Here is an 8,874-nt window from a genome sequence, read left to right as displayed (position 1 = left end):
ATAGCTCGTTGCATGTTTATCCCCATCCACCATTTGCAAGAAACAACAGGACACTAACTGGTCTTGATGATCTCTTATAATTTAGTCCAAAATTCAATTTCAAAAGCTAAGTGAGACATCTCAAGCCCTTTAGGCTTGCAAGTCCAATAAGATGCATCCCATTCATCGCCACAACTATATTTCTTAAGTTGTCCATTTCTGCAATAAGAGGTTGCAACACAAGGAAGTTTATTGCAAAGCGAGTAATACTTGGTCGAACAAGCTCCTTGCTCTTGGTTCTTTTCCTCATTAAGATTAAGGACCACATGTGATTATAGATAAGTTTTGTTATGGTTTTGGCTTGATCCATGTGATTTTAAGCCATATTTCCTACAATTTGCAAATTCCAAGGAAACATAACACATTGCAATGTGCAAATTGAGACTAAACCTCGATTGTGAGGCTCAATATGTACTTCATACATAAAATTTCTAAATTGAAAACTTGAAGGTAATACTACCACTATACTATGGATAAAATTTTGGATTGTCAACTTGAAGGTGAGTATAAGCCTGTATTTGATGGATAAAATTACGTTCGCAGAATGAAATAGTTGTGCAAAATTTAAAAATAAGGTTTAAATGTATAACGTAATCTCCAAATTCTGTTCAATTTTATGGATATGAAATTCATTGGATTTGTTTTTTTTAATACTGTTTTCTTACTTATGATTTAAGCGTAATTTTCTAATTCCAATAAAAAACATGAAAGAGGGCGATGGAGGTTGCCAGGTGTTGTGTTTTAACTCACAAAAATAGAACATTTTCACATTAATGTTAACATTTTTAGGCCCCTTGACTAATTTAAACTTTAAATCTAGACATAATTGCCTCAATGCATTAGAAAATCCAAATCACTAACATGGTAAAATAACACAAAATAAAATATTTATAACCTCAACAACATTCAATTATTTATTCACAAACCATGCAAATATTACATTTCTCCATATACATGGAATATATCACATTTGTCCATATACTTGTGACCCACACAAGAGAACTCAATCTTTGGATGTTATGGGAAAAAGTACATTAACGAGTTCTTCTTTAATAGAAGAACCATGCCATGAGCGCTCCCACAAAAATGACAACAAACACACATTCACATAACAATGACCGATGTTGCTTCTTCTCAATGACTTCTGGTTTGACAGATCATGATCCTATGTCATCATTCAGAGCTCCACATAGTAGTTGAGTGGACATTCTTTTTATATCTGCATGGTATTTTATGTTAAAAGATTGAAATTTATAACTCCAACTTTTGGCTTCCTTGTAAAACAGTTTGAGATTGTCCTTTCGAACTTGATATGTGCCTTTCATCTGGTTTCAAATTAACTCTTAATTTGTGAGTATGGTGATATCATTGACACCAATATTTGTTGCCTCTTTCAACCCTTCCAAAAGGGAAATGTAGTATGCCTCGTTGTTTGTAGTCTTTCCCTGCACTTCTTTCTTTCTATGCAACACATGTTTGGTTGCACTATTGTAAAGAACAAATTGAACGACTACTCGTCCTAGATTAGGATAACAGGAGACCTCAATGCACATGATCCACTTTTGAACCATTTTTATGGTTACAATAGCTGAAAAATAAGATAACAATAACATGATATTAGAATTAGGCATTTAAATTTTAACATTAAACAACCTGTAGTGCCAATAATAAATGAGGATACAGAAGAGAAAAACATACAATAAAATTACTAGTCATTCAGAAGTGGCACTAAGGCTAGGGTAATAACATAAGAAAATTTGTAATGGTAATTGATTGTGCATAAAATAAATTAGACACAATCCAAAAAATGTAATTTATATGATATATGAAAATCTTTTGGTTTAATGCATGCTATGTAAAGTAGGGAAATAGATATTTTTCCTTTTCCAAACAATGAAAGAGACCTTACACTTTCTCAATGGAGTGGGCTAGTGTAGGGAAGGAGTGGGTTCATCAGCTCAGAATACATCTCGTTCAGCATGAGCTTCCTCCAAGCCTCGTGCTGTGATTGCCGATGCATGGGAGGCTTTACGGAGATCACTGGTTTAATTTTGAGGAAAGCCCGTTGGAACTATTGCTACTTTGGACCCTACAGAGCATGCACTAAACTATAATCAAGTATCATTCTTCTTGAAATCCATTATATCCCATCCCTTGAAATCCATTATATTCCATCCCTTGAAATCCATTATATTCCACTCGCTGCTGTATTTCAGTTCTAGCTCGAAAGAATAACATATTTCCTGACTTAGTCTACCACAAAGGTTCTTTAAAAAAGGCATGGATAGGCAGAGTTGCTCCCGTAGATTCTAGATTTTGGTGGATTATTCTGTTGCGTGTGTATACAAAGTCTACTAGAGATAATTTTTTAGCAGATATGCCTAACTGCCAGCATGGAATGAGGTTTATTTTCTCATTGTGCCTCTCTGAAGGCTTTGACAATTTTCCCACTCTCCTCTGTGCAAGTGAATACTATATGGTTGATCGCAAGATGGTTATATTCTTCTCACCTTCAATATATTGGAGTTATCTCGTGAAATGTAGAATTTCCATTGGAAACTAGGGATGATTATATGCCACTGCTTTGTGAAATTTAAAACTAGTATTGACAACCAACAATGATGATTAGTCATTGCTTATTGTTTTGGCATTCAATTCTCTGTCACACTGTTTTCCTTAAATAATAGTATTTTCTAGATTACTAGCTGCAAGTTGTTTTCTTTTGTTAACTATACTACTTGGTTTTGAGTGCTTTCGTCTGTAGGTTCAATATGATCCCTTTAACATCCATAATTTTTTTTATATAGATTTTGGAAAGCAACTTCGTTGAGCATTTCTGTTATCTCACAAAATAATATTGACCTTCAAATATTGCAGTTTCTATTATGCCTCCTTTGGAAATGAATTTTGGTAAATAGTTCTGCTAACTTAACAAGATATCACATTATTTGCATGACACATGGTTAGCCCATTGAAATTCAAGCCTTGTTCTTCGTGGAACTAAGGTGTGCTTGGATACTTCTTAAACCAGAAGGTGGGGGAAAAGAGTTCATAGAGAGAATTGATAAAAGGTTGCATGAATTAAGTTATCACATGCTTAATTATTTCTGGTTAGACTTTGAGTAGTTGAACAACATATATTGATACAAGACCGAGGAATATTCTCACACCGCTGTAAATAAATTCAATGTTATTCCTGATTCCATTACAGATTGGGTATTTGATTTCATGCCAATGAGAGGAGGTTATTTTATTGGAAATGTTAGCCCAACTCAGATGGACTTTAGGTGGTATTGTTTGGGTAATTGTATTGCAATTTTGTCATCCTTGGCAACACCTAAACAGTCTACGACAATAATGGATCTTATTGAAGAGTGGTGGGAAGATCTAGTTGGAGAGATGCCTCTCAGGGTTTGATACCCTGCCTTAGAGGGTCATGAATGGCGAATAGTAACACGTTGCGATCCAAAGAACACCAGATGGAGTTACCATAATGGAGGATCTTGGCCAGGTGAGAATATCCTAGACCATTGAATTTTTTTAGTGAGATTCAATGCTAGTTTTACTGCATTTGCAACAACACATGTAGGAGAATATCTAAAAATAAAATCCAAACTGCATGGTATTACTACATGAAGAAATATTAAAGTGGAAAAATGGAAAACTGACAAAAAAAGTGACAGCTCAAGGAATATTACCAGTTTCGAGCTTAAGAGCTGGGGAGTTTTCGGAGAGAAATTTTGCACGGAGCTGGACCTCGTCCATTCGCCTGTTGATAATGAAGGAGTGGAATGGAGCAGGTCCGATTGGGGAAAGGTTAAGAAGCTCCATCCCCTGTGCTTGCAAAACTCTAAACTGCGATGTTTTCAAACAGGAGGGCAACAATTAATGCGGAACAGGGCAGGGGAGGGGGCGTAGAGGGTGTGGGAAAGCGAGGAGCATGGCGAAGGATGGCAGAGGAGGAGGAGGGGGCGTGGAGTGGGGCCCATCAAGTGACAAGAGGAAGAGGGGTCATCGGGATCAGAAGGGTCGCCAATGCCGGGGAGATGTCGCATCAACCCCTGTTCCTTCCCTACAATAGCCCACTCCCTTTTATAACAGGGAATTTGGCCCTTTTTATTAATAATATTTTACCCCTCTTATTTACTTTAATAATATAAGTGCGAGTAATAATAGGATGGCACTGCAGAGCCTCTGTGCGGCTGTGGCCAGGGTTTGGGCCTAACCGACCTTTTTCTTCTCTCCCCATACATTTTCTAGTGCTAATGGTGGTTGATTTCTGGAATTGTATCGTTCCCCACTTTTGTTACTTGCCGACATACTTTCAAAATGGGAAGAAGTTCCCACCTTTACTCGTGTGCTCCACTGTCCATGGCGTATGGATCTAATTCCTCAGTCTCATATATGAGCTCCCTTTCAGCGGTTGGTTTCCACTCTCCCACTGTGATTTCTGCCAGCATTGGGATTTGTTCCTCTACCTCCTTGGTATCTAATCAGTCGTTTTCCTCTCTTGCGGCTGGTGTTATTGGTGTTGCCTCCTCTTCATCTATTATGGGCTCCGATTAGCCCCCTATAAAGTTGTTTCATGACATTGTTAAACCATTAGACAACAACCCTCCTTTTGGAATTAAAATGATGTTCATTAGTGAGGCTCCCATGATTGAGGTTTCCTTGGGGTAGGAAGCCTTAAGCAAAGCCGAGTTTTTCTCTAAGGCAGGTTTAATTTTCAGGTTTAACGGTTTATGGATGGAGCTTGTTAATCTTCACTCCTTGATTAATGAGCATTATATGCCCCTCATTTTAGCTGAGTCAAACATATACCCTCTCGCTAGAGGTTTTTTCATTATTGTTTTCAACAACACTGGCGATCAGGCACAAATTCTCGAAGATGGTCCTTGGTTTTGGGGATGTACAGGTCTTTCATTACAACCTTGGTTCCCGTCTTTCGATTCACTTTCCGCTTCAATCATGACTACCCCAATTTACGTTAGGCTCCCTAATTTTCCTCTGCATTTGTGGAATATTGCATCTTGAACATCAATTGGAAATGCCTTAAGTAAGTTATATTATAGTAGTGAAGATACCAGACTCTATTTAAAGCACACATATGCTCACATCTATGTGGAAATGGAATTCAACAAGGGCTTCCCCACTGAATTGAATCTTATTGGCCCTGAATTATCCTGGGTCCAATCCTTGGACTATGAAAATGTTTCCTTTCGCTGCAGAGCATACTATGAGATAGGACATTCTCTAAAATCCTGTCACAATGCAAGGAAGTTAAAATCAAAATCTTCTTCTCAGAAATCAAAATGGTGGGCACGTGCAACTTTTGATCACTACTCAATATCTTCGGAGGATTCCCTCTTAGTTTCTCTTAAAGAGAGATGCGTACATAAATGTTTAAAAATATCAGAGCCATTAGATGATATATCCCAAGACATGCTAGTTTCAATTGAAATTTGTGCGAAGGCACTTAGTAGTGAGGTAAATTTGGGCGATGTGAAGGCGACACATATCTCTTTTTCTTCTTCGAAATTCCTTCAAAAGAAGAAAAAATCAACGTAAGAACCTTTCTTCATGGATAAAGGTAAAGGAGCTACAACTTCAGTTGGGCTCATGCCTCCAATAGACAAAAACAAGAAAGTGATATTGTGGGCAGATCAGAGAAAGATAATCCTCCCTCCTCTGGAACATAAGGTGGAATCCAAAAGTTAAGCTTCCTAAAATATGGGGGCCTCTGCAGCATCAACAAAAAATGGGGCTTGGAACGAAGTTAAAAGAAATTCAAAAGATAATTCTCTAGGAAAGGTGAAATCCTAGGAAAAGTTTTTTTTTTAAAGGAACGTGTTGTAAATTGATCTATATTTTAGGAGTTTTTTTGAAAAGTCTTCAGTTGGAATGGATTTAATCGTCAAGTAGAACGTGGTCACCATGCAAGGTTCTAGGTTGTTCCTATGTGTTCTAACCTGAATCTTCAAAGAATTTTGGGGTCAATCTCTTTAGTCTCCTTAGAAAATTTCCCCTCTAGCTAGCCTAAGGAGATAATTAGGCAAGAGAGAACACTACCTTCATGCTCAATAAATCAGGGACATTACAGTCCTCCCTACCCAAGATTTCTTGACCTCAAGCAATTTAGAGTATGTTTATCAATGTCAGGGTCCCAAAGGTGCCTGAAAAATGATTTCATACATAAGTATTATGTTGTCTTGCCCTATTAAATTCTTCAAGGCCTAGAAAATGGTGGAATAATATTATTAGCATGTTCTAGTAGCAACGCTAGAACAACTTTTTTATTCAATACTTGTTGGTTGGTGGAAACTACACATTTTTAAGTATTCTAATTTCCATATTGCCTCACTTCATTTGCCTCAATTACTATTTCACCTTTGTCCCTTTTGATGCATGTTAGGTTTGGAATCCATGATGCCAACCCTAAAACATTCCATGAATTGTTTACAGTTTCAATTTAGTAATCACCTTTTGCTGTGATTTCCAAAAAACTTAGATATATTATGTTGACCATGGTATCTAAAATATCATTTTGACAAGATGATAAACCACCAAGAACAACACCAATGTGATCAATACCATAATAAAGTCCAACAACCTTGGCATAATAAGCATATTCATTTAAAGTACAAGAAAGAAGGTTTTCTGATCCAATAGAACTTGCCATTAATTTTTTTTGATACAAATAACTATGGTCCTTTTGACGTGTAACTTTAGAAATTAGTATTTTAAATCCATTCGCTAGGTAATCTAATCCTTCATCCAAAAGTTTTAGCTTGTAACAAATATTCACAGTAGAAGATAAAACTAAAGATGAAAGTTCTGCCAAGGATACTGTAGAAATATCATCACAGGCAAAAGACTCTAAGTGTGAATGCTTTCCTTTCCAGGAGTTCACAAAAGGGATCCAAGATATTAAATGGTTTGTAATTTCAACCACCATGGTTAGACTTCCACTCTTCTATATAACAACAATAGAGGTTCATAGACTAATGAAAAGCCCCACAATACCCCAAACATTTTCCTCTAGATTGTCCTAGTGTTTACCAACATGTTTTGGCAGTTTGTTATAACATATATTACAATAAACTCCATTAAGAATCTCAAGTTGGTAAAGGTTTTGGAAGGGATCAATAATAGATGGACACATCGACCAAAGCAACTGAATTAGGCTTTTCGCAACATGTCCAGGTAATATTGTATTTTCTTGTTTGCTTGTTCCTAGTTCTATCGATGTATCACTATTTATGGGATCACCAATAAGGAGGATTTGTGAAGAAAAAAATAGAGCTACACCACATGCACCTATTGCAAGAGTTATGTTTCTCTTGCCTAAAACCTTTAACAATGTGTCGATAATTCCATGTTTTTACTTCCAATCAATAGCATGTAAACAAGTAGACACAAGTCCAATAGAAATTGCAGAACACCACTGCTTGTCTTCATGAGCATATTGAAGCGACCAATCCAACATAAACCTTGTTGCAACTGGAGTCATGCTATGTGCAGAGGAAGGAAAGAAGCATGCACCATAACATCAAGGGTAAGCACTAAGTTCTCTGCAATGCGAGGTACAATGTTCTCTATGATTTTCCTTATATCCTTGAAGATACTGTCTCCAACCATTGTTGGAATGTTTTGATTTACATCAGACATTCCTTCTACTTCAAAAGCGATCATTTTTAATCTAAGTGTGCGGTGCATAAAAGCAAACCATGTCTGCAATGATAATAAAACAACACATATATTTCTTGACAACTAAATGCCTCATGCAATTTCTAGCAAAGAATTCTCACGCTTAGCCAACCATTCCCACAAATACTTTGAAGAGAATTTATTTGAAATTTCTTTCAGAGGAGAGAATGTCAAACTCAGTAAAGTAGCACCAGGAATGTCTACAACAACATGCTTTCTTTCTGAAGAAAATAATACTCAAGTAAGAGCATGCATCTACTTCTCAACTTTGTTCATGCCAACTCTTTCTATTTTCCTTATCCTACACCTTGTTATATGGTCATATGCCAAGCACTTGACCACAAGTGCGTTTGTGACCTATTGCACTTTAGGACAATATTTAGAAATAAGAAAATTTACCAGCCTCCTAGGAAACAATGATGTAGTTTTCTTAATACACCTAAACTCATAGGCGATCAATGCTTGAATAGAAAAAATGTGTGGCATCACCCATAAATATGAATATTCTATGCCTGGCAAAGATGTTGTCTCCAAAATAAGATCTACTTTCTTCGATTCTTTTGGGTAGGCTTTTGCATCCATGGTTCCCTAGCACAGCAGAAAGCACAAAATGTTTGCAATCACATGATCTGATAGAGGATCTTGTAACTGTTTTGAAATGAGAATCCATGTTGTATATAAGTATATAAAATTAGATTCACATAGATGAGCTAAGATTTCAAGACCAAGTGCTTGAACAATTGGAATTTTGCTCTCAACGCAATCTTGAATTGACAAGATAATATCGACACCACTATCAACATCCTTTTTTCACACATCTCGTACATAAGTTTCCATACTAATAAGCAAGTCCATCTCCAAATGTAGAAGCTAACATGACTTTCGGTTGGATGGGCTTTTGGGATTTCATATAAAAAGAAAAATAGTTTACCATTATGAGCTCCATTCAAGTGAAAATTTCATTAGCCTCACTTGAAGCTTCCCACAACAACCATGATTTAGCAAGTCCTTCTTGGTCCCCAATGCGACTACACTTCAACATATCAATCCCATTTTGAAATCCTTTGATATCACTGCAATATGTTTTGACTCTTTGTTTAAAATTTTTGTTTCCCACAAAATGTGCCA

The 8,874-nt window shown here is 36.6% G+C and overlaps 1 pseudogene; it reads left to right on the top strand.

Moving 5' to 3' along the window:
• Nucleotides 1-508: 508 nt before the first annotated feature.
• On the top strand, nucleotides 509-7,813 carry LOC149180511 (putative alkaline/neutral invertase B; annotated as a pseudogene).
• Nucleotides 7,814-8,874: the final 1,061 nt, after the last annotated feature.

Source organism: Pinus tabuliformis, chromosome 3_2 (assembly GCF_031772625.1).
Source record: "Pinus tabuliformis cultivar Carrire ecotype Pingquan chromosome 3_2, CPIR1, whole genome shotgun sequence".
Classification (NCBI taxonomy): domain Eukaryota; kingdom Viridiplantae; phylum Streptophyta; class Pinopsida; order Pinales; family Pinaceae; genus Pinus; species Pinus tabuliformis.
This window is presented reverse-complemented; position numbering and strand designations above follow the sequence as displayed.